Source organism: Pan troglodytes, chromosome 18, assembly GCF_028858775.2.
Source record: "Pan troglodytes isolate AG18354 chromosome 18, NHGRI_mPanTro3-v2.0_pri, whole genome shotgun sequence".
In the NCBI taxonomy this organism is placed as follows: domain Eukaryota; kingdom Metazoa; phylum Chordata; class Mammalia; order Primates; family Hominidae; genus Pan; species Pan troglodytes.
The window spans coordinates 27658256-27682792 of record NC_072416.2 but is presented as its reverse complement, the minus strand read 5'-3'; the positions used below and the strand labels follow the sequence as shown (position 1 = coordinate 27682792).

The 24537-nt window shown below is 45.5% G+C and overlaps 1 long non-coding RNA gene across 1 annotated transcript; it reads left to right on the top strand.

Annotated features, from left to right (window-relative positions):
- The first annotated feature begins 3517 nt into the window (after positions 1-3517).
- On the top strand, positions 3518-4543 carry LOC129137321 (uncharacterized). Its single transcript, XR_008539768.2, has 3 exons — positions 3518-3597; positions 3698-3799; positions 4236-4543. It is a non-coding gene; the product is annotated as an uncharacterized LOC129137321 (long non-coding RNA).
- The last annotated feature ends 19994 nt before the right edge of the window (positions 4544-24537 follow it).

Genomic DNA, 24537 nt, shown 5'->3' with positions numbered 1-24537 from the left:
AATATGTTGATTTTATCCACTAAGTATTTCTGGAATCTACTTTTCTTCCACCTCTCCTTTTGGTATCTGTGAAGTGAGCTACAGCACATGTCTCCCAAGTGAGAGCTCCCCCAATCATTCTGACTTTACCCAAATCCATATCTCACACAGAAGCCAGAGGTTTGTAAAAGGCCTGTTCGCTCCTGTCACTCCCTAGCTCAACTGCTTTCTGTTGCTGTTGGGAAAAGACCAGAGTGTCGCCAGGTGTGGTGACTCACACCTGTAATCCCAGCACTTTAGGAGGCTGAGGCAGGAGGATCACTTGAGGCCAGGAGTTCAAGACCAGCCTGGGCAACATAGTGAGACCTTGTCACTACCAAAAAGAGGCAGAAGGATTGCTTGAGCCCAGGAGGTCGAGGCTGCAGTGAGCTGTGATCGCACCACTGCACTCCAGCCTGGGTGACACAGTGAGACCCTGCCTCAGAAAAGAAAAGAAAAGAAAAACAAAAAGACCATAGTTCCTTATACAGTCTACAGGGCCCCACCTGCTCTGTCTAATTCCCCAGTCTCACTTCATACCACTCTGTTGCAGAATGTTAAGAGCCAAATCTTCTGAGCCTGGTAAGCTTACTGCTGTCAGCACCTCTGAGACCTCCCTCATCTGAGAATTACCACTTCCCCTTCCTTCCACAGTAAGAGATATCAACAAAACTGTAGAAAACCCTGTCCTCTAAAATTACAACACTCAAGCTGTGCAGCTGGGCAGCAATCTTCAATCTCCATCCTTAGGGAACGTTCAGAAGCACAGACTAGGTGTGAAAACTCAGATATGCTCAGCCTGAAATATACAAAAGCCTCTGGAAAGTCTCCTCATAGAAGAACCCAATTAAATTCACATGATTAGAGGCTGAGACAGGATAATTGCTTGAACCCTGGAGGCGGTGGTTGCAGTGAGCTGAAATCACGCCACTGCACTCCAGCCTGGACAAGAGCGAAACTCCATCTCAAAAATAACAATAATAATCCACATGATTAGTCCACACACCTAGATGAGCCATAGGCAAAACAGAGCCCTTTCTCCCTCTACCAAAACAAAGGAAGAGTCTAACGTAAATTCTAAGAGATTCTCCTCCAAATACCAGTATTATGAAGCAGCTTCTCCATACTGATCCAATCAGTATAGGAGTACACGTGTGGAAAATAATGCTTTATTTGTATTTTTAACTGAAAAAAGTAATTCCTGATATGGACAGTTCCGAGTAAAAAGATGTAAGTGGGCTTCAAACACATGAAAATGATGCTCAACCACCTATAAATAGGAAGAGTAAAAAATGAAATTACAATTAAATACCATCTTTCATATAAAAGATTAACAAGTTTTTCTTTCTTTTTTTTTTTAAGACCGAGTTTCGCTCTTGTTGCCCAGGCTGAAGTGCAATGGTGCGATCTTGGCTCACCTCAACCTCTGCCTCACGGGTTCAAGCGATTTTCCTGCCTCAGCCCGCTGAATAGCTGGGACTGCAGGCATGTGCCACCATGCCCGGATAATTTTGTATTTTTAGTAGAGACGGGGTTTCTCCATGTTGGTCAGGCTGGTTTCGAACTCCCAACCTCAGGTGATCCACCCGCCTCAGCCTCTCAAAGTGCTGGGATTACAAGCGTGAGCCACCGCGCCTGGCGATTAACAAGTTTTATAACACACTGTGTTGGTGAGAAAATAAGCACTTTTGCACACAGCTGGAAAGGGAGCATGCCACGACTCCCTTCAAGAATGAACACCTGGGCCAGGCGCGGTGGCTCACGCCTGTAATCCCAGCACTTTGGGAGGCCGAGGCAGGTGGATCACTTGAGGTCAGGAGTTCGAGATCAGCCTGGCCAACATGGTGAAACCCTATCTCTACTAAAATACAAAAAAAAAAAGTAGCCACTTTGGGAGGCTGAGGCGAGCGGATCATGAGGTCAGGAGATTGAGACCATCCTGGCTAACATGGTGAAACCCCATCTCTACGAAAAATACAAAAAATTAGCCAGGCGTGGTGGTGGGTGCCTGCAGTCCCAGCTACTAGGGAGGCTGAGGCAGGAGAATGGCGTGAACCCGGGAGGTGGAGCTTGCAGTGAGCAGAGATCGTGCCACTGCACTCCAGCCTGGGCGACAGAGCAAGACTCCATCTCAAAAAAACACAAAACAAACAAAAAAAAATGAGCTGGGCGTGGTGGTGTGTGCCTGTAATCCCAGCTGCTTGGGAGGCTGAGGCAGGAGAATCGCTTGAACCCGGGAGGTGGAGGTTGCAGTGAGCGGAGATTGCCCTACTGTGAGAGGTGACAGCGTGCTGGCAGTCCTCACAGCCCTCGCTCGCTCTCGGCGCCTCCTCTGCCTGAGCTCCCACTTTAGCGGCACTTGAGGAGCCCTTCAGCCCACCACTGCACTGTGGGAGCCCCTTTCTGGGCTGGCCAAAGCCGGAGCCGGCTCCCTCAGCTTGCAGGGAGGTGTGGAGGGAGAGGCGCGAGCGGGAACCGGGGCTGCGCGCTGCGCTTGCGGGCCAGCTGGAGTTCCGGGTGGGCGTGGGCTTGGCGGGCCCCGCACTCGGAGCAGCCGGCCGGCCCTGCGGGCTCCGGGCAATGAGGGGCTTAGCACCAGGGCCAGCGGCTGCGGAGGGTGTAGTGGGTCCCCCAGCAGTGCCGGCCCACCGGCGCTGCGCTCCATTTCTCGCCGGGCCTTAGCTGCCTTCCCGCCGGGCAGGGCTCGGAACCTGCAGCCCGCCATGCCTGAGCCTCCCACTCCCTCCGTGGGCTCCTGTGCGGCCCGAGCCTCCCCGACGAGCGCCACCCCCTGCTCCACGGCGCCCAGTCCCATCGACCACCCACAGGCTGAGAAGTGCTGGCGCATGGCGCGGGACTGGCAGGTAGCTCCACCTGCAGCCCAGGTGCGGGCTCCACTGGGTGAAGCCAGCTATGCTCCTGAGTCTGGTGGGGACTTGGGGGAACCTTTATGTCTAGCTCAGGGATTGTAAATACACCAATCCGCACTCTGTATCTAGCTCAAGGTTTGTAAACACACCAATCAGCACCCTGTGTCTAGCTCAGGGTTTGTGAATGCACCAATGGACACTCTGTATCTAGCTACTCTGGTGGGGCCTTGGAGAACCTTTATGTCTAGCTCAGGGATTGTAAAGGCACCAATCAGCACCCTGTCAAAACAGACCCTAGGCTCTACCAATCAGCAGGATGTGGGTGGGGCCAGATAAGAGAATAAAAGCAGGCTGCCCGAGCCGGCAGTAGCAACTTGTTGGGGTCTCCTTCCACGCTGTGGAAGTTTTGTTCTTTTGCTCTTTGCAATAAATTCTGCTACTACTCACTATTTGGGTCCACACTGCCTTTATGAGCTGTAACACTCACCGCGAAGGTCTGCAGCTTCGCTGCTGAGCCAGCAAGACCACGAACCCAACCAGAAGGAAGAAACTCCGAATACATCCGAACACCAGAAGGAACAAACTCCAGACACGCCACCTTTAAGAACGGTAACACTCACCGCGAGGGTCTGCGGCTTCATTCTTGAAGTCGGTGAGACCAAGAACCCACCAATTCCGGACACAACTTCACTCCTGCCTGGGTAACAAAGTGAGAAAAAAAACATGAATGAACCCCTGAAACCTCAGGTCTCTTGGCTGATAAGGAGCTGTTGGGGAGGGAGATGATCACTTACCTCTGTTGATTTCAGGGACTTTCCTGTCTTTAGACAGTTTCACAAAGTGGTGGATGTAAGGGTCGTGCCAGCAGCCCATCCTTACTGCAAGCCTGGAAGGGAGGAAAAAAGAGGAAGGTGAGTAGAGATTGAGTAGGTTCGGGCTAAGGTCCACTGCCAAGTTCCCAGCAACCAGGTCAAGGAACTCGACGAAAACCAACCATCCACCTCGAAAGGCCAAGTGCACATTCAGTGCCCCGTTACACATGCGAAGATGCAGCCATCCATTCGTCTTTATGTTCACGTTGTACCGCCCATTACATTGCCCACAGTGGGCTTCTGACTCCCTTTCCTCATAGTGCTAATTCACTTCCCAGGACCCTACATAGCAAATAACCTCACTTCATGCTTCATACAAAAGATGTGCAGCCATTTATTCACTGTGCAAACTCATGGGCTAGAGCTAGTCAGTTAATTCCACTAAATGAAAAGACCTGTCCCCAGGGGAAGGGAGACTCAGAAACACTTGACAAACAGCATGAATTAACCCAAGTGTTTCTCCTGACTCTATTAGGTGCTGTCCTCTTACTCCCCTTACAGAGGTCAGAGTGGGGAAACCAGGAACGAATGAACAATACGTGTACAACTTGGGAAATGCCATGGGAGCCTTAATTGCTCTATTCTGGTCTACAGTGCAAGGAGTTAAGGCTTCGTGTTTCAAGGCTGGGAGCTGAAACCCTGATTAGCACAGGAAGCCTTGTTGCAACCATGAGTAGAACCAGCTTTAGGACGACTGAGGAGTCATGAAAAGAACCTGGATCCCGAAGGCCATGCTCAGCTGCTCTGGGCCTGTGGACTGCTCTAGCTCTGAACGTATATTTTGTGAGATAATAAGTGTTTTTACCCTTTAAGCCAATTTGAGTCAGGCTTCTGTTAACAGCCTAAAGCATCCTAATGATACCCTGAGTAATACCCCCATTTCCTTGTTGCCTGCTAAGGTAAAATGTAGGGAATGTGTGTGTGATGTCTCTGAGCTCCTAGAAGCAGATAATATACCTTTTCTTTATATCTACTGCCAAGGCTTACTTCTGCCTTGACTACAATAGGTGCTGAATTCTGTACAAACACATCTCCCAATCTGTCATCCATAGACACCCAAAAAGCACATGTTCAGGTGTTCCATGCAGCCATTCACCACAGAAACGTGAAATATTCACTAATGTGCACAATTTGCTATACAAGCCCAGACTGTCCAAGGAAAACATACACAGTTTTATAACCATACACTTACTCAGTTATCTAAAATAGTGCTTTTCAAACAGTAAGTTGTGACTAATTAATATCATAAGATCAATTAGTTTGCAAACCTGCATTTTTTTTCTTTTTTAAATGTGAGGCTGGGATGGTGGCTCATGCCTGGAATCTCAGCACTTTGGGAGGCTGGGGCAAGCGGATCACTTGAAGCCAGCAGTACAAGACCAGCCTGGCCAATATGGTGAAACTACTAAAAATACAAAAATTAGCTGGGCATGGTGGTCCACGTCTGTAATCCCAGCTACTCAGGAGGCTGAGGCACAAGAATTGCTTGAACCCGGGAGGCGGAGGTTGCAGTGAGCCAAAATTGCACCACTGCACTCCAGCCTGGGCCACAGAATGAGACTCCAGCTCAAATAAAAAAGAAAGAAAAAAGAAATGGAATAGAATAAAAAATAAGATGCATTACACACAGTATTAAGACATTTGTGAAACTTTTGTTTCTAATTTTTAATTTTTTTGTAGACATGAAATCTTGCTATAGCTAGTCTCGAACTGCTGACCTCAAGTGATTTCTCCCATCTTGGCCTCTCAAGATGCTGGGATTACAGGTGTGAGCCATTGCACTTAGACAACTTTTGTTTCAAGTGTGTGTTGAGGGTATAAGTGCAATGATAAAGGTTATTTTTTCACTGTGGGTGGCAGTTTCATAAACAGATTCCTTTTTTTTTTTTTTTTTTTTTTTTGAGGCAGTTTCGCTCTTGTTGCCCAGGCTGGAGTGCAATGGCACAATCTCGGCTCACTGCAACCTCCACCTCCCGGTTTCAAGCGATTCTCCTGCCTTAGCCTCCCAAGTAGCCGAGATTACAGGTATGAGCCACCAGGTCCAGCTAATTTTGTATTTTTAGTAGAGACGGGGGTTTCATCAGGTTGGCCAGGCTGGTCTCGAACCCCTGAGCTCAGGTGATCCACCCGCCTCGGCCTCCCAAAGTGCTGGGATTACAGGGTTGAGCCACCGGCCTGGCCTTAAACAGATTTCAAATGAATCCTCTAGTGCCATCTAGTGTTAACAGTTTCATCTGCAGTTGAAACCCACAGATGAGAACACACCCCACAGTTCTAAGGGTTGGAAGAAGCCTAATCTAGCCAACCCCAGCATCCAGTGCAAGAACAATTGCAACAATATCACTACGTGACCACTCCCCTGAGGAAGGCACTCACCCCACTGCTAAGCAACTCTGTTGAAAAGCTGATCAAAATGCTTCCTTCTGGAAGCCCTAACTTGGTAGACTTATAAAACTACTCTCTTGGATAATAAAGAGCAGGTTCTTCTATCCTCTCACCTCCGGATTCCTTACACTATTCAATACGACTAGCGTGGTCAAGGAACATGTGGGTGTCTGCCAAGTGCTAGGCACTGGGGGTACAGTGGTAAACAAGGAGTGAAAGGAGAGGCAGATAATTACAAGATGATGAGGAATGAAGGCAGTGACTCGTAGAGAGGATGAAGGTCACGGGGGAGGCCTCTCTCAGAAGGGGATGGCTGTGGCGAGCCCTGGAGAATGGGAGAGTCAGGTGTCCAAAAGGCATTCTAGACAGGAGGAAGGGCAGGCAGAAAGACTCAGGGAACACACCTGAGCCTCCAGTACAGAGAGGAGGCAGGGAGGCCAGAGGACAGTAAGAAACTGGAGAGGAGACCAGAGGGAGAGTCAGGCTCAGGACGCAGCGCCTGGCGGGCATCTGGGACTGACCTCAGGAGCACCCTGTCCGTGGTCACAGTGGTGCACAGTGGTAGAGTGGTGAGATGCACGGGTCCATAATGCAAACACACCCAGCCAGCAACTCCCACCGGCTCCCACCTCCTAGTGCCCCTAACACTTTCCTCCTCCCACTCCGCAAACCCAGGTGACTGCAACAGGTTTCCATGCGCCCTAGGAAGAAGGATCTCACTGTCCAGCCTATCAGAGTGGCCAAGATGAAAAGATTTGCCACCCAGTGTTGGGCAGTGAGGAGGAGAGTGCTGTCGGGCGCTGCTGATGGGAGTTCTGAATGGAGACAAGCAGCAAGTTTCAGGATTTACAGGACATCAGCTGGAGAGTAACTGGACAAATTACAGTGTATCCATTCACTGAAATACTAACCCATCATTTAAAAAGTAAACTAGAAAATCAGACATGGCAAAACATTCCAGATATAATGTTAAGAGAAAGAGGTAAGGCCAAAAATATATGTACCACATGTGCCCGTAAATACATACATATGTATCTATATTACACACAGAATTACTAGTGGATTGATACCTAAATACTGAAAATGATTATCTCTCTGATTTCTGGGTTTATCCTTCCTAAATTTTCTACACTAACCATATGACGTATTTCATCAAATAAGAAGGCATCAATCCTAAGATGTACCCCCAAGAAAGAAAAAACACTGCCAAATAATTGTAACTGTGAGTTTATTGGAAAAGTTCTTTTGGACTTATTAAAACAGACTGGTATCACTTCTCTCTCTTGCACACATATGAAAAGGAAAAGATCAATGGGAAAGGCTGGTTGTCTTCAGTTTCAGGATGTCTGAGTTTCCATACAATATGGACTATTGTACTTTCAAGGGCTTTGGTGATATGGCATTTCTTAAGAGATCTTTAGGCCAGGCACAGTGGCTCATGCCTGTAATCCCAACACTTTGGGAGGCCGAGGTGGGCAGATCACAAGGTCAAGAGATCGAGACCATCCTGGCCAACATGGTGAAACTTTGTCTCTACTAAATATACAAAAATTAGCCGGGCGTGGTGGCGCATGCCTGTAGTCCCAGTTACTCAGGAGGCTGAGGCAGGAGAATCGCTTGAACCCGGGAGGCGGAGGTTGCAGTGAGCCGAGATCGCACCACTACACTCCAGGCTGGGTGACAGAGCAAGACTCCATCTCAAAAAAATTTTTAAAAAAGAGAGAGAGAGATCTTTACTGTCCTCTCTGAGATTGTCTTCTGAGCCCTGGCCCTCGCTCTGTAAGTTTTAATGCTGGCTTTTTCTTCATCTCATCAGAAGTAATGAATAGACAGTTTTTGAACAACAATCAGGATTTGTGTTCCTTCTTCAAATGGTCCTTAAGTGGTATGAGGACTAAAGCATCCAGGGGCTGCAGTCACAGCTGCCCAGCCATGCCACCAGGAATAACAACCACGTAAGCATGCACAGGTAATGACAACTGACAGTGACTGCAGGACACAGAGAATCAATCACATCTGATTTCAAAGAAGTTAAATGGGCCAGGCATGGTGGCACGTGCCTGTAGTCTCAGCTACTCTATAGGCTGAGGCAGGAAGATTGCTTGAGCCCAGGAATGTAGGCCCAGCCTGGGCAACAAAGTGAAACCCCCATTTCAAAAAAATAAAAAATAAAAATAAAGTTTAAGGCTGGGAATGGTGGTCCTTGCTTGTAATCCTAGCACTTTGGGAGGCTGAGACAGGTGGATCACCTGAGATCAGGAGTTCGAGACCAGCCTGGCCAACATGGCAAAAACCCATCTCTACTAAAAATACAAAAATTAGCTGGGCGCACACCTGTAATCCCAGCTACTCAGGAGGCTGAGGAAGGAGAATCGCTTGAACCTGGGAGGTGGAGGTTGCAGAGAGCCGAGATCGTGCCACTGCACTCCAGCCTGCGCAACGGGAGTGAGACTCCATCTAAAAAATAATAAATAAATGAATGAATAAATAAATAAAGTTTATAAGAAGATAAATGGTTCATTAGCCTTAAACAAATTAAATGGAAGAACAGGTGTGTCACAGAATGAATCAAATATTTACCTTTACAACAAGAAATACAGTAAGTGTGAATATCACAAGCAAACATGAAAAGCAAGTATTAAACTAGGAAACATAGGCTAGGCATGGTGGCTCATGCCTGTAATCCCAGCACTTTGGGAGACTGAGGCAGGAGGACTGCTTGAGCCTAGGAGTTTCAGACCAACTAGGGCAACATAGCAAGACTCTATCGCTACCAAAAAATAATAAATAAATAAATAAATAAATATTAGCCAGGCACGGTAGTGCATGCCTGTAGTCATATCTACTCGGCAGGCTGAGGTGGGAGGATTGTTTGAGCCCAGGAGCTCAAGATTATAATGAGCTAGGATTGCGCCACTGCACCCCAGCCTGGGTGACAGAGCGAGACGGTCTCTAAAATAAACTAGGAGAAATAACTAACATGTCACAAAATACTAACATCTTTACATTATGAAGGACTCTTAAAAACAAATAAATAAAAAACCCTAAAATCCCAGAGGAAAAAATTAAGACAAAAGGCAAACTTGGGGGCAGTTCACAAAAGAAACACAACAGATCAATGAACACACCAAAAGCTCAGCCTTATCAATAATGTAAAAAACCCGAAATGAAAGTAAAAACAGAGAGTTATATTTCTCCTATCAAATCGGCAACAAAAGTATTGTTTAATCTAACTTGGCATTGGCCAAGACAAGGAAGAGGGTGCTTGAGCTGCCCGAAGCTTAAACTGGCACAGTCATACTGCAAGGCACTGCGACGACAGGTACAAAAAGCCTGAAACACACACATACACAATGACCAAACGATCCCATCTAAAACTGAACACAGAGTTACAGTATCAGGTGAACCAACCCGATTATTGTTTGTATGTATAGGATGTTCCCAATTTTGTTAGATGATGTATACACACCCAAGGCTGCCCACAGCAGACACCAAAGTGTTAATACACTGTTATCTCTGCACACTCCACGAGGCTGCACATCCAGTTCTGCCTGTCAATTTCCATTACACGTCTCTGCTCACAAAACCCAGAGAATATCACTTCTATTTTTATATCCTGATTTCATATTTAAAGCCCGGATTGAAAGAACCAAACATCTCAGATGTGGAAAGACCTCAGAGATTTTCCCACTCTTCTTTCAATCCACAAATGCTTTCAGTTTCCATGACATTCACATGCTGCCTGTTCAAGTTACTGTGTTTTTAAATCACTCACTTTTTAAAAAACACTCAGGTCAAATGTGCTGCCCAATATTTTCTGCTAGCACAATGCTGTAATAAATACCTATTAACATGTAAAACATCTGTGTACCACCCAAAACCATCTCACATTCCTCCCACGGGAAACACTGATCTGGTCCAACCACCTACTCATTCAAGAAGCATTTACTGACTGAGTCCTATCTCCAAGAGCTCAATTGGAACAATGGGTCCTTCTGAAAGGTGTGAAATCCCCTCCAATAGCCATTTCCTCATCTGAGGCTTCAGGGAATGAGACGGGGCCTCCCCATTCACCCAGCTTATAAGGATCAAGCTGGAGCCTCATTTACTTCTTTAAGTGACACCGTGTGCTTACTATGTGCCAGGCATTATTCCAAATGCTTGACAAATATGAACACAAACAAACCTCGTAGGACCCTACAAGGCAGACTCAGCTTTATAGATCTAGGTTGAGGCAGTTTCCTCAGCTGCGGAACTTAATTCTATTAACTAGGTAACTGAAGGTTTAATGTATGTTTTCCTTCTTTTTTTTTTCTTTTCTTTTCTTTTTTTTTTTTTTTTTTTTTTTTGAGACAGGATCTCACTGTGTTGCCCAGGCTGGAGTGCAGTGGTGTGATCACAGCTCACTGCACCCTCAACCTCCCTGGGCTCAGGTGTCTCTCCCACCTCAGCCTCCCAAGTAGCTGGGACTACAGGCACACACCACCACACCCAGCTAATTTTTGTATTTTTTGTAGAGATGGGGTTTCATCTTGTTGCCCAGGCTGGTGTTGAATCCATCCACTGCCGCTTCCCAAAGTGCTGGGATTAGAGACATGAGCCATAATGTGGGTTTTGAAACATACCCACCTGGGTTTAGATGTTCCTACCCCTGAACATTTGTTTTATCCCTCATAACACTTGAGTTGTTTAAATGATATGCGTATGTGTACGTGTGTGTATCTGTTTGTGCGCATAAAGTCATGTGTTGCTTAACAATGGTGATGCATTCTGAGAAATGCATTCTTAGGTGATTTCGTTGTACAGACATCACAGAGAGCACTTACGGAAACCTAGATGGTACAGCCCACTACACACCCAGGCTACATGGTATAGCCTATTGCTCCTGGGCTACAAATCTCTACAGCACATTACTGTATTGAATAATGAAGGCAACTGTAACACAATGTTAAGTATTTGTGTATCTAAACACAGCTAAACATAGAAAAAGTACACTACAAATACAGTATAAAAGGCTAAAAATGATCCACCTCTATAGGACACCTGCACTGAATGGAGTTTACAGGGCTGGAAGTTGCCCTGGGTGAGTCAGTGAGTGAGGGGTGAGTGAGTGTGAAGACGCAGGACATTACACTGTGTAAACTTTAAAAGCAGTGTATGCTAGCCAGGCACAGTGGCTCACGCCTGTAATCTCAGGACTTTGGGAGGCCGAGGTGGGCAGATCACAAGGTCAGGAGTTCGAGACCTTCCTGGCCAACATGGTGAAACCCCGTCTCTTCTAAAAACACAAAAAATTAGCCAGGCATGGTGGCACATGCCTGTAATCCCAGCTACTCAGGAGGCTGAGGCAGAAGAATCGCTTGAACCTGGAAGGTGGAGGTTGCAGTGAACTAAGATCTTGCCACTACACTCCAGACTCTGTCTCAAAAAAAGAAAAAAAAAACTAAGACACAATCACATACATTATCCTAGGCCTACACAGAGTCAGCACCATCAATATCACTCTCCACCACCTCTACATCTTGTTCCCCTGGAAGGTCTCCAGGGGCAATAACATGAATGGAGCTGACATCTCCCAAGATAATGATTTCTTCTTCTGGAATAGTTCCTGAAGGACCTGCCTGAGGGCTTTTACAGTTAACTTTTTGTTAATAAGTAGTTGCTCTGGGTGAGTCAGCGAGTTGTTATTCTAAAATAACAATAAAAAGTACAGCATAGTAAATACATAAACCGTTAACACAGTTTTTTATCATGATCAAGTTTCATGTATTGTACATAATTGTATGTGCTACACTTTTATAGGACGGGCTGCACGGTAGGTTTGTTTACACCAGCATCCACATAAGCTCATGAGTGATGTATCGTGCTAAGACATTAGGACAGCTACGTCACTAGGTGATGAGATAATGGAGCTGAAAAATTCCCGTGGGACCGCCACCACCATATATGCGGGCAGCTGTTACCCGAAGGCATCACTGTACATGTATTTGAGATTGCAAAATTCAACTATGTTCAGCATTAAAATCTCAGATTTAGAATTTCAACTGCATGCTGCTTGTGGTCTGTAAGATATGGCACTACCTCCAACTTTAATTCTATTGTTCTTTTATACCTTTTAGTTTCATTTTTAGTTTCTATTTCCTGTTGGTTTTATTATTGGTTTATAAACAGAAGGCAGGAAGCAAAATCTTTTTTTTTTTTTTTTTTTGAGACAGACTCTCATTCTGTCGCCCAGGCTGGAGTGCAGTGGCACGATCTTGGCTCACTGCAACCTCCATCTCTGGGGTTCAACTGATGCTCGTGCCTCAGCCTCCCGAGTAGCTGGGATTACAGGCACCCACCACCATGCCCGACTAATTTTTGTACTTTTAGTAGAGACGGGTTTTCACCGTGTTGCCCAGGCTGGTCACAAACTCCTGGCCTCAAGTGATCCGCCCGCCTCAGCCTCCCAAAGTGCTGGGATTACAGGCATGAGTCACCACGCCTGGCCAGGAAGCAAAGTCTTAAGGGCAAAAGACGCTGTACTGAAACAGAGGTAGGCTTCGTCTCCCTTCCTTCTTTCAGGGCTTTTGCTAGTATACAGCTAATGTGCCAGGACTTAAATAGTAGCTGGGATTACAGGCACCCACCACCATGCCCGGCTAATTTTTGTATTTTTAGTAAAGACGGGGTTTCACCGTGTTGCCCAGGCTGGTCACGAACTCCTGACCTCAAGTGATCCGCCCACCTCAGCCTCTCAAAGTGCTGGGATTACAGGCATGAGTCACCACGCCTGGCCAGGAAGCAAAGTCTTAAGGGCAACAGACGCTGTACTGAAACAGAGCTAGGCTTCGTCTCCCTTCCTCCTTTCAGGTCTGTGGCTAGTATATAGTTAATGTGCCAGGACTTAAATGCTGAGTCACCTAAAAAGCTGAGCCTCAATCCTCAATAACCAGGAAGACTCATATAGGCTGCAATTCCCTTCCAGAGGAGACTGCCTGTGTTGCCTTTTGCTTTCATCTAATGTCTCTTTACTTTACAAAGAATAATATGATCTAAAATCTGTCTCTGTTGTAAGCAGTCACTGAATATTGGGCAAAGCATAAATGGCAAAGGGAGCAACATTCACACGAAGGTAAAAGAAATGGGGAAACCCAATCAGAAAATTCTCTTGGATCAATGTTCTGTATCTAACTCAACAAAAAGCCAGTAAATACAGAGTATCATGCAAGATGCCACAGACCTGAGTAATACCAAAGAACTTTGGGAAAAGAATAAAACCCTTACCACGTATTGCAAATATTGTATGGTTTGCCTGTTCATTTTCTTAATGTATCTATTTTTCCTTTGTAGTAAGTGCATTTTGTGTTCTACTCACAAAATATCTGCCCACCCCATGGTTGCAAAGATATTCTCCCATGTTTTCATGTGTAAGATTTATGATTCTAGCTTTTATGTTTAGGTTTATGAACAATTACCAACTAATTTGTGTGTATGGCATGAGATGGGGTGAAGATTAATTTCTTTCCTCGTGTGAATATCCAGTTGATCTAGAATTATTCATTAAAAAGAATTTCCTGGCTGGGCACAGTGGCTCACACCTATAATCCCAATACTTTGGGAGGCTGAGGTGTGAGTACTGCTTGAGCCCAGGAGTTCGAGACCAACCTGGGCAACACAGTGAGACCCTGTCTCTACAAACAAAAAACAACAAAACATTAGCTGGACATGGAAGTACGCACCTGCATTCCCAGCTACTTGGGAGGCTGAGGTGGGAGGATCACTTGAGCCCAGGAGGCTGGGGCTGCAGTGAGCCATGATCATACCACTGCATTCCATCTTGGGCGACAGAGGAAGACCCTCTCTTAAAAAAAAAAAAAGAAATTAAATGACTTTCCTTCCTTCCACCAGAAAATTGACTTACTCGCTCTGGGCAAAAATCAACTGACAGTACGTATGCAGGTCTATTTCTGGACTCAGTTTCACGATATATTTGTCTATCGTCATGTCAAGACCAATGTTTTGATTAGTGTAGCTTTATAGTAAGTCTTAAAATTAAGTGGTATAAAAAATTAGCAGTTTAAGTTCTCCAACTTTGCTCTTTTCTTGTTTTTTTTTTTTTTTTTTTGCTATTCTAGATATTTTGCATTTCCATATAAATTTTAGAATCAACTTGTTAGTTTCTTCAAAAAAAAAAAACAAATAGGATTTTAACTGGGATTGCATTGACTCCATAGATCAATTTGGGGAGAACAGAAATCTTAATATCAGATCTTCTAATATATGAACAAAGTAACCTCTTCCTTATTTAAGTATTTATTAATTTCTCTCACCAATATTTTAGTGAGAGAGTAAAAGTATTCTCTCACAATACTTTTCTGGTAAAGGTGTTTTCATGTCTTTCATTAGAGTTATTCTAATGATTTTTGATGCTACTGTATTTATGCTGTTTTTCCTTTTTTCTTTTTTTGGGACAGGATCTCTCTGTCACCCAGGCTGGAGTGCAGTGGTATGATCACAGATCACTGCAGCTTCGACCCTCCCAGTCTCAAGCTATCCTCTCACCTCAGCCTCCCAAGTAGCTGTGACTACAGGTACTCGCCACCATACCCAGCTAATTTGGTTCACTTTCTTGTAGAGACAAGGTCTCACTATGTTGCCTATGTTGCTCAAAGTCCTGGGCTCAAGGGATCCTCCCACCTTGGCCTCCCAAAGTGCTGGGATTACAGGTATGAGCCACCGTGCCTGGCCTGATGCTATTGCAAATGGTATTTTACATTTTCATATATATATATGTGTGTGTGTGTGTGTGTGTGTGTGTGTGTGTGTGTATTTACAACATATATATATCTGATAAAAATATTCCAGGCTGGGCGCAGTGGCTCATGCCTGTAATCCCAGCACTTTGGGAGGCCGAGGTGGGAGGATCGCCTGAGGTCAGGAGTTCAAGACCAGCCTGGCCAACATAGTGAAACCCCATCTCTACTAAAAATACAAAAATTAGCCGAGTGTGATGGTGCATGCCTATAGTCCCAACTACTTGGGAGGCTGAGGCAGGAGAATTGCTTGAGCCTGGGAGGCTGAGGTTGTAGTGAGCCGAGATTGCACCACTGCACTCCAGCCTGGGTGACAGAGTGGGACTCCATCTCAAAAAAAAAAAAATTCCTATCCAGAATATATAATACACTCCAACAAATATAAAACAACAGTATCACCAACAAAAATGTGCAAAACAGACAGTTCACAAAAGAGGACATGGGAATGGCCAATAAGTACATGAAAAAGTGCTTATTAGTCGCCAAGGAAATATGACTTAAAACCATGAGATGCTATTTCACACCCACTGACAATACAGAACGTTAACAAGGATATGGAGAAACTGCAAGTTCTGCTATGTAGCTGGTGGGAAGTGTCAACTGATAAATCACTTTGGATATTAGTGTGGTAGTTACATATGTCCCCACCCTTTGACTAAGCACTTCCACTCCTAAACATTTATCTAAGAGAAATAAATTAAGAATGTTCATTGCAGCCAATTTACACTGGTCCAAAACTGGACACAACCCAAATGTTCATCAAAAGGTGAATGGATGAACAAATCCTATATTCACACAACTCAAAAAGGAGCAAATGACTTTCCAATGGCAAAGACTGTCTCCTTGACCAAACTCTAGCCAGCTCCTCTGACCCCTCTTCTCAACTAGGACTTAACCTTGGCCTATAAAGACTTGAGCAAGGTTGGGCATGGTGGCTCGTGCCTGTAATCCCAGCACTTTGAGAGACTGAGGTAGGAGTGTCACTTGAGCCCAGGAGTTCTAGACTGGCCTAGGCAACAGAGACAGGCCCCAACTCTACAAAAAGTTTAAAAATTAGCAGAACGTGGTGGTGCATGCCTGTAGTCCCAGCTACTAGGGAGGCTGAGGCAGGAGGATCACTTGGGTTCGGGGAGGTCAGCACTGCAGTGAGCTGTGATCACATCACATCACTGCACTCCAGCCTGGGTGACAGAGCAAGTCACAAAAAAACAAAACAACAAAAACAAAAAAACAAAATCAAAAAAGCCAATAAATAAACAAAAATCAGGCTGGACACGGTGGCTCACACCTGTAATCCCAGCACTTTGGGAGGCCAAGGCAGGCTGATCACCTGAGGTCAGGAGTTTGAAACCAGCCTGGCTAACATTGCAAAACCCTGTCTCTATTAAAAATATGAAAATTAGCCGGGTTTGGTGGCACAAGCCTGTAATCCCAGCTACTTGGGAGGCTGAGGCAGGAGAATCACGTGAACCCAGGAGGCAGAGGTTGCAGTGAGCCGAGATCACACCACTGCACTCTAGCCTGGGTGACAGAGTGAGACTCTGTCTCAAAAAAAAAAAAAAAAAAAAAAAGACTTGAGCAAACACTAACATAGTTTCTTTTTGTTGTTATTTAAAAAATTGTTGGCTGGGTACCATGGCTCACGCCTGTAATTCCAGTACTTTGGGAGGCCGAGGCAGGCAATTACTTGAGGTAAGGAGATCGAGACCAGCCTGGCGAACATGATGAAATCCCATCTCTACTAAAAATACAAGAATTAGCCAAAAATTACAGGTGTGGTGGCTCACACCTGTAATCTCAGATACTCAGGAGGCTGAGGCATGAGAATCACTTGAACCCGGGAGGAAGAGGTTGCAGTGAGCCGAGATCGTGCCACTGTACTCCAGCCTGGGTGAAACAGTGAGACTCCATCTCAAAAATATAAAAATAATTATTTATTTTGTAGAGAGGGAGGTATTACTATGTCACCCAGGCTGGTCTCGAACTCCTGGGCTCCAGTGATCCATCCTCCCACCTTGGCCTCCCAAAGTGCTGGGAGCCACCGCACCTGGCCTTTTTTGTTTGTTTGTTTTTTGTTTTTGTTTTTGTTTTTGTTTTGAGACAGAGTCTTGCTCTATTGCCCAGGCTGGAGTGCAGCAGTATGATCTCAGCCCACTACAACCTCCACCTCCCAAGTTTAAGCGATTCTCCTACCTCAGCCTCCTGAGTAGCTGGGACTACAGGCGTGTGCCACTACATCTGGCTAAGTTTTGTATTTTTAGTAGAGATGGGGTTTTGCCACGTTGGCCAGGCTGGTCTCGAACTCCTGACCTCAAGCAATCCAGCCACCTTGGTCTCCCAAAGTGCTGGGATTACAGGTGTGAGCCACGGCGCCCAGCCTAAAAACATGGTTTCCAATAGTTCAAGGTTGCATCCTTTGGATGACCCAACCCCCAGTAAGCTGCCTGTCTGAGAAAACTCAAGGCTGCCTATAGAATTTACTGTGTTTCAGCCAACACTACTGAAGACAGGGCCTGCCTCCCACTCTCTGTGGGAGGGCAGAAGCCTAACTTCCTTAATGGCCAGTTACCAAACCCAGATGGGTTTCACAGGACCAACCCTCCCTCCCCACTTTTTGTGATTTTTCACTTCCCTGACTCTACTGAGCCCCTTTCTCATTCTCCTTGTAAAACACCCTGTCCTGTCTATGCAAATTGAAGTTAAGCTCAGTTCACACTGGATTGAATTTGGCTAAACTGCAATCGTTATTACTGATGAAAATTGGTCCTTACCACTTCAGTGTCCAGCTTTATCTTTGACAACACACACAATACAGATGAATCTCAAAGAACATGTTGAATAAAAGACACACAGAGGAATACATTTGTGTGATTCCATTTATATGACATTCAAGAATAGGCAAATCTAATCTATAGTAGACAAAATCAGAAAATGGCTGCAAAGTAGGGTTAGGAAACTAGAAAAAGATAACAAGAGAGGCCGGTTCACGCCTGTAATCCCAGCACCTTGGGAGGCCGAGACAAGAGGATCGCTGGAGCCCAGGAGTTCAAGAAAAGCCTGGGAAACAAGGCAAGACCCCATCTCTACAAAAAATAAAAATTAGCCAGGCATGATGGCGTGTGCCTATAGTCCTAGCTACTTGGGAGTCTGAGGTGGGAGGATCACTTGAGCCTGGGAGATCCAGGCTGCACTGAGCTGAGATTGTGCCACTGCACTCCAGCTTAGGAGACAGAGGGAGACCCTGTATCAAAAAAAAAAAAAACAAAAACAAAGGTAAAAATTGTCAGATTTTGCATCAAAGATTTACAATTTCTGGAGCCGGGTGTGGTGGCAAGTACCTGTATCCCAGCTACTCAGGAGGTGGAGGCAGGAGGATCACTTGAGTCCAGGGGAGAACCAGTCTGGACAACACAGTGAAACCTCAACTCAAAAAACAGATTCATAGTTTCTGACTTATGAAGTGTACTGTACAAGTTAAACCAATAGACAAGCATCATCTTGACAAAAAAATACTACAACAAATAGTTAGCCAAGGATACTATGCCAACATAAAAACTTCCTACAAATCAGTAATAAAAATATAAATAACCAAACAAGAAAAAGACATACAGCCCAACAGGAAATGATATGAAGAGAAGGTTCACATAAAAAATATCAGGCTGGTGTGGTGGCTCATGCCTGTAATCACAGCACCCGGGGAGGCTGAGAAGGGAGGATCATTTGAGCTCAAGAGTTTGAGACCCACCTAGGCAAAATGGTGATACCCTGCCTCTACAAAAAATTTAAAAATAAGCCAGGCATGGGGGCCTGTGCCTGTAGTCCCAGCTACTCAGGAGGCTGAGACAAAATGATCACTTGGGCCTAGGAAGTTGAGGCTGCAGTGAGCGGTGATCATGTCACTGCACTCTAGCCTGGGCAACAGAACAAGACCCTGTCTCAAAAAAAAAAAAAAATCAATGACAGTGAGCATACTGAAAATGGTCAGCCTTTGGTGAGGTTGTGGAGAAAAGGGAACACTTATACACACTGTTGGTGGGAGTGTAAATTAGTTCAACCATTGTCGAAAGCAGTGTGTGGCGATTACTCAAATTCCTAAAGACAGAAATACCATTCAATCTAGAAATCCCATTAGTGGGTATATAATCCCCAAAATATAAATCATTCTACCATTAAGACGCATGCATGTGTGTGTTCATTGCAGCACTATTCACCATGTAAAATCATGAAATCAACCTAAATGCTAATCAGTGACAGACTAGATAAAGACAATGTGGTACATATACACCATAGAATACTATGCAGCCATAAAAAAGAACAAGATCATGTCCTTTGCAGGGACATGGATGGAGCTGGAGGCCATTATCCTTAGCAAACTAATGCAAGAACAGAAAAACAAATACTGCATGTTCTCACTTATAAGTGGGAGCTAAATGATGAGAACACATGGACACACAGAGGGGAACAACACACTCTGGGGTCTGCTGGAGGGTGGGATGAGGGAGAGGATCAGAAAAAATAACTAATGGGTACTAGGCTTAGTACCTGTGTGACAAAATCATACAACAAACCCCATGACCCAAATTTACCTATTCAACAAAGCTGTGCATGTACCCCTGAACCTAAAAGTTTTTTGCATTTTTTTTTTTTTTTTAAGACAGAGTCTCGCTCTGTCGCCCAGGCTGGAGTGCAGTGGCACAATCTTGGCTCAATGCAACCTCTGCCTCCTGGGTTCAAGCGATTCTCCTGCCTCAGCCTCCCAAGTAGCCAGGATTACAGGCGCCTGCCACCACACCCAGCTAATTTTTGTATTTTTAGTAGAGACAGAGTTTCACCACGTTGGCCAGGCTGGTCTCAAACTCCTAACGTCAAGTTATCCACCTGCCTTGGCTTCCCAAAGTGCTTGGATTACAGGCATGAGCCACCACACCCTGCCCTAAAAGTTTTTTAAAAAAACGTTCAGCCTCAAGAGTGATTATAGGATAAAGGGAGATTATTTTCCACCTGCTAGGTGGTAAACAATTAAAGAGATTGAGAATATTCGATACTGGCATCACATTCACTGTGGGTGGGAATGGAAACTGACACAACCTCTTTCAAGGACTACTTTGCAGAAACTTCTTCCCTAAAATCTATTTCATAGCAAAACTCACGCACATGCAAAAATGCTGATCCCAGCACTATTTTTTTTTTTTTTTTGAGACAGGGTCTCACTGTTACACAGGCTAGAGTGCAGTGGTGCAATTATAGCTCATAGCTCATTGCTGCCTTGACCTCCTAGGCTCAAGCGATCCTCCTGCCTCAGTCTCCCATGCAGCTGGGACCACAGGTGCTCATCACCATGCCTAATTTTTTCTTTTTGGCAGAGAAAGGTTCTAACTATGTTGCCCAGGTTAGTCTCAAACTCCTGAGCTCAAGCAATCTTCCTACCTTGGCCTCCCAAAGTGCTAGGATTACAGGCGTGAGCCACAGCATCCAGTCTATTTTTTATTGAGACATGAAGTCTTACTGTGTTGCCCTGCCTGGTCTCAAACTTCTGGACTCAAGCAGTCCTCCCACCTTGACCTCCCAATGTGCTGGGATTACAGGCATGAGCCATCATGCCCAGCCTTGCACTCTCAACAGCAAAACCAGAGCCACATAAATGATGAACAATAGAAGAATGGCCAAATAAAGTATTAATACTACTATGCTGCAGAACACCCCGTAGCCACTAAAAAGAATAAGGCAGATCTATAGGAAATATGTTTAAATTATTAAGTGGAGGGAAAAGTTATTTCTGTCATTAAAAAAATTAAGCATTTAAGGGAAAAAATGACGTGAGATTGACATTCCAGATCTAATAACATTATCTTTAGCGAATGTTTCCCAAACTTTAATTTGATCCTTAAAAAGAAAAACACAAGCACAACCCCATGATTTATCTGACTTTATTGATGGGCAAGTTTTACAGCTAATTTATGTGCAACAGAATGTTCTAGCTCTGAAGTGGCATGCCTTCTTTGGGCATGAAAAGCAGCACCTGCCTTGAAAATATTTCAGATCGCAATCTCAACCTCATTCTCTGGGGCACAGCTAAGAAGATGCGATCTAGGTGCCGGAAAGGCCCTGGGCTAAGCCCTCGGGGAAAAGCTGGTTTTCCCCAGAGGTGACCCTGTGACCTGCTTCTATGTCAAGGGGGAATATTTCTCCTTTCAGTTGAGAAATCAGATTAAGCACCATAATTTTCACAATGAAATTTCAGCCTTATAAGCCCTGGTCTGCTCTCTAGAACACACAGACCATTCAGAAACAATGAAACAGAAAACCAGAATTTTAAGACCTCATCAGGAAATACAATCTTGAACATGTGTGCTCAGTCCCTGTCACTGTGACCAGCTGACAAATATTTATTTGTGCATGTGGCATAAAGGTAGGCATGGTCTGTGCTCGGTATTGTGTCTATTCCAGTGGCAGAGATGAACACTAGGCACTTTCCTATTTATTTATTTATTGTGATGGAATTTTGCTCTTGTTGCTCATGCTGGAGTGCAATGGCGGGATCTCGGCTCACCGCAACCACAACCACCTCCACCTTCCAGGTGCAAGCGATTCTCCCGCCTCAGCCTCCCGCGTAGCTGGGATTACAGGCGCCCGCCACCATGCCCGGCAAATTTTGTATTTTTAGTAGAGATGGGGTTTCTCCATGTTGGTCAGGCTGGTCTTGAACTCCCGACCTCAGGTGATCTGCCCACCTCAGCCTCCCAAAGTGTTGGGATTATAGGCGTGAGCCACCACTCCCAGCCCACTAGGCACTTTCTAAATTACAACTGGGCCGACAACCACCAAGGAGACTCACAGGTGTTATGAGAACATTCAGCAGAAGCTAGGTCTTGTCTGTGGGTGTCAGAAAGGACTCTCGGAGTGAGCCACATGTCAGCTAAGCCAAAAACCTTGTAGTCATCTTGGCCCCCTCAGTCTCGCCCCATATCCACTCTGCCAGAACATTCTGTCAGCTCTACCTTCAAAATGCACCCAGAATCTGACATATTCTCAGCACCTCCGTCACCACTATCCTGATCCAAGCACCAGCCTGTCTCGCAGGGGATACCCCCATAGCCAACTAACTGATTCTGCCTCCGTCCTTACCCCTGCAGTCTGCTCCTAACACAGGCTGAAGTGATGCTGTTAAAACCAAGTCAGGCCACCTCACTCTTCAGTTCAGCCTGGCCAACATGGTGAAACCCCGTCTCTACTAAAAATACAAAAATTAGCTGGGCATGGTGGCACGTGCCTTTAATCCCAGCTACTTGGGAGGCTGAGGTTCGAGAATCGCTTGAACCTGGGAGACAGAGATTGCAGTGAGCGGAGATCACGCCACTGCACTCCAGCCTTGGTGACAAAGCAAGACTCTGACTCAAAAAAAATAAAAAAATAAAAATAATAAAGTAAGAAGTCTGGGTAACTGATTGCACAAGGCAGATATTAAAAGGGCAGTTCCTGGGCAGGCGCAGTGGCTCATGCCTGTAATCCCAGCACTCTGAGAGGCTGAGGCAGGTGGATCACTTCAGTCCATGAGTTCAAGACCAGTCTGTGCAACATGGCAAAACTCTGCCTCTAGAAAAAAATACAAAAATTAGCCAGGTGAGGTGGCGCACACCTGTGGAAGTTGAGGTGGGAGGACCGCTTGAGCCCAGGATCGAGGCTGCTATGATTGTACCACTGCACTCCAGCCTGGGTGACACAGCAAGGCCCTGTCTCAAAAAAAAAAAATGCAGTTCCAAGATGACACCTACCTTTTAAACTTGTGAACTAAATGAACTATGGAACCATTCACTAAGTTGGGGCTTGGACAGGGCAGTAGAACATGGGGAAGTGATCGTTAAGCATAGTTTTGCAAATAGTAAATGTGAGATAATTCCGAGACATCCAAGTGGAGATTTCAAGTTGGTAGCCAGATACCAGGCTTGAGGGACCAGATCATGTAAGGCACAGTATGTATGTCATGTAACAAAGTACAGATTTTTAACTGGTAGGTGATAGGGAACTGAAAGGTTTTAGTAAGTGACAAGATAAGATTTGTGATTCTGAAAAATCACCCTGGCCACAGGTAGAATATGGATGTGTTGCAGATCAGATGAGCAAAGACAGCAGGTGCAGGGGCTGTGGGTGTGAGAAAGAAAAGGAGGCTTCCCCTTTGTCACCAACACTTCTCCACACAGCTGCTGGGGATTTTTCTAATACAAATCCAGATCATGTCAGTTCCCCACTTAAAATCCCTCAGGATAAAACCTGTACTCCTTGTGACCTTCCACGGTTCACTGTGTGACAACCTGTCCAGAACTCTCTCCTGGTACCCACTCCCCACCCTGTGTCAGGTTCGCCTAACACACAGTTCTGCTTCAGGCCCCATGCCTCTGCTCATGCTGTTGTCTTCTGCCTGGCAAGCCCTTGTTTTGGCACCCACAGTGAGGCCATGTTGTTTTCCTGTTGGATATAATCTTGCAGAGCTGCTCTGCCTATGGAGTAGCCACCCTTTTATTCCTTTTTTTTTTTTTTCTTTAGACAGAGTCTTGCTCTGTCACCAGGCTGGAGTGCAGTGGCATGATCTCAGCTCATTGCAACCTCCATCTCCCGGGTTCAAGCAATTCTCTTTCCTCAGCCCCCTGAGTAGCTGGGACTACAGGCACAGGTCACCACGCCCAGCTAATTTTTGTATTTTTAGTAGAGACGGGGTTTCACCATGTTGGCCAGGATGGTCTTGATTTCTTGACCTTGGGATCCGCTCACCTCGGCCTCCCAAAGTACTGGGATTACAGATATGAGCCACCACGCCTGGCCTATTCCTTTACTTTCTTAGTAAACTTGCCTCCACTCTAAACCCTCCCCACCAACACACACACACACAAACACACAAAGTCACACAGAACACCCACACAAGGGCCTGCAACAGTGATGACAAGAGACTAAACAAGACCACATCATCATTCTGTGTAAGCACAGACAAAAACAAGGTCACCGTGCCACCCACGGAATACCAGACATCCCTTTCTCCCAGCTGATCAGAGTGACGTTGCTTCTTTACGCATTACAGCTTTAGCCCTACTCCAGCCAAACCTCCTTCTAGAAAAGATATAGCTACTGGGTGATAGAATTTTTTTACGTCCTATCAGCACTCAATCCAGAGCAAATCCCTGGACCCTCCCCCAAATCACCCAGCCAAAGCCCAGCTCCTAAAGATCTAACATCCTCTTACTGATATGTTCCTCATGGTGTGAGTCTTTTCCCTCCTTGCAACAAGTAATAAACCCAGCTTGCTTAACTACAAAGTGTTTCATGTGGTCTTTACTGGAGGACATTCACAACTGTAACAGTAAAAAGCGGATGGTTAAGTTTCTTGGGGGAGGTTCATGGAATTTCTTTCTGAGGGCTCCCATTTTCTATGTTGAGCAATAGCTGACATTATCTTGAGAATGAAGAAGGGGTGGGGTAAGTCAGAAGTTTGAAGACAGTGGAAAATGTCTGAATTAAGTATCCTGTAGAAAGGGAGAGTGAGTGGAATGAGAAACATACTACAATGATCAGGTTCTGTTAAGGGCACAGGTGCGATTGGGTGACATG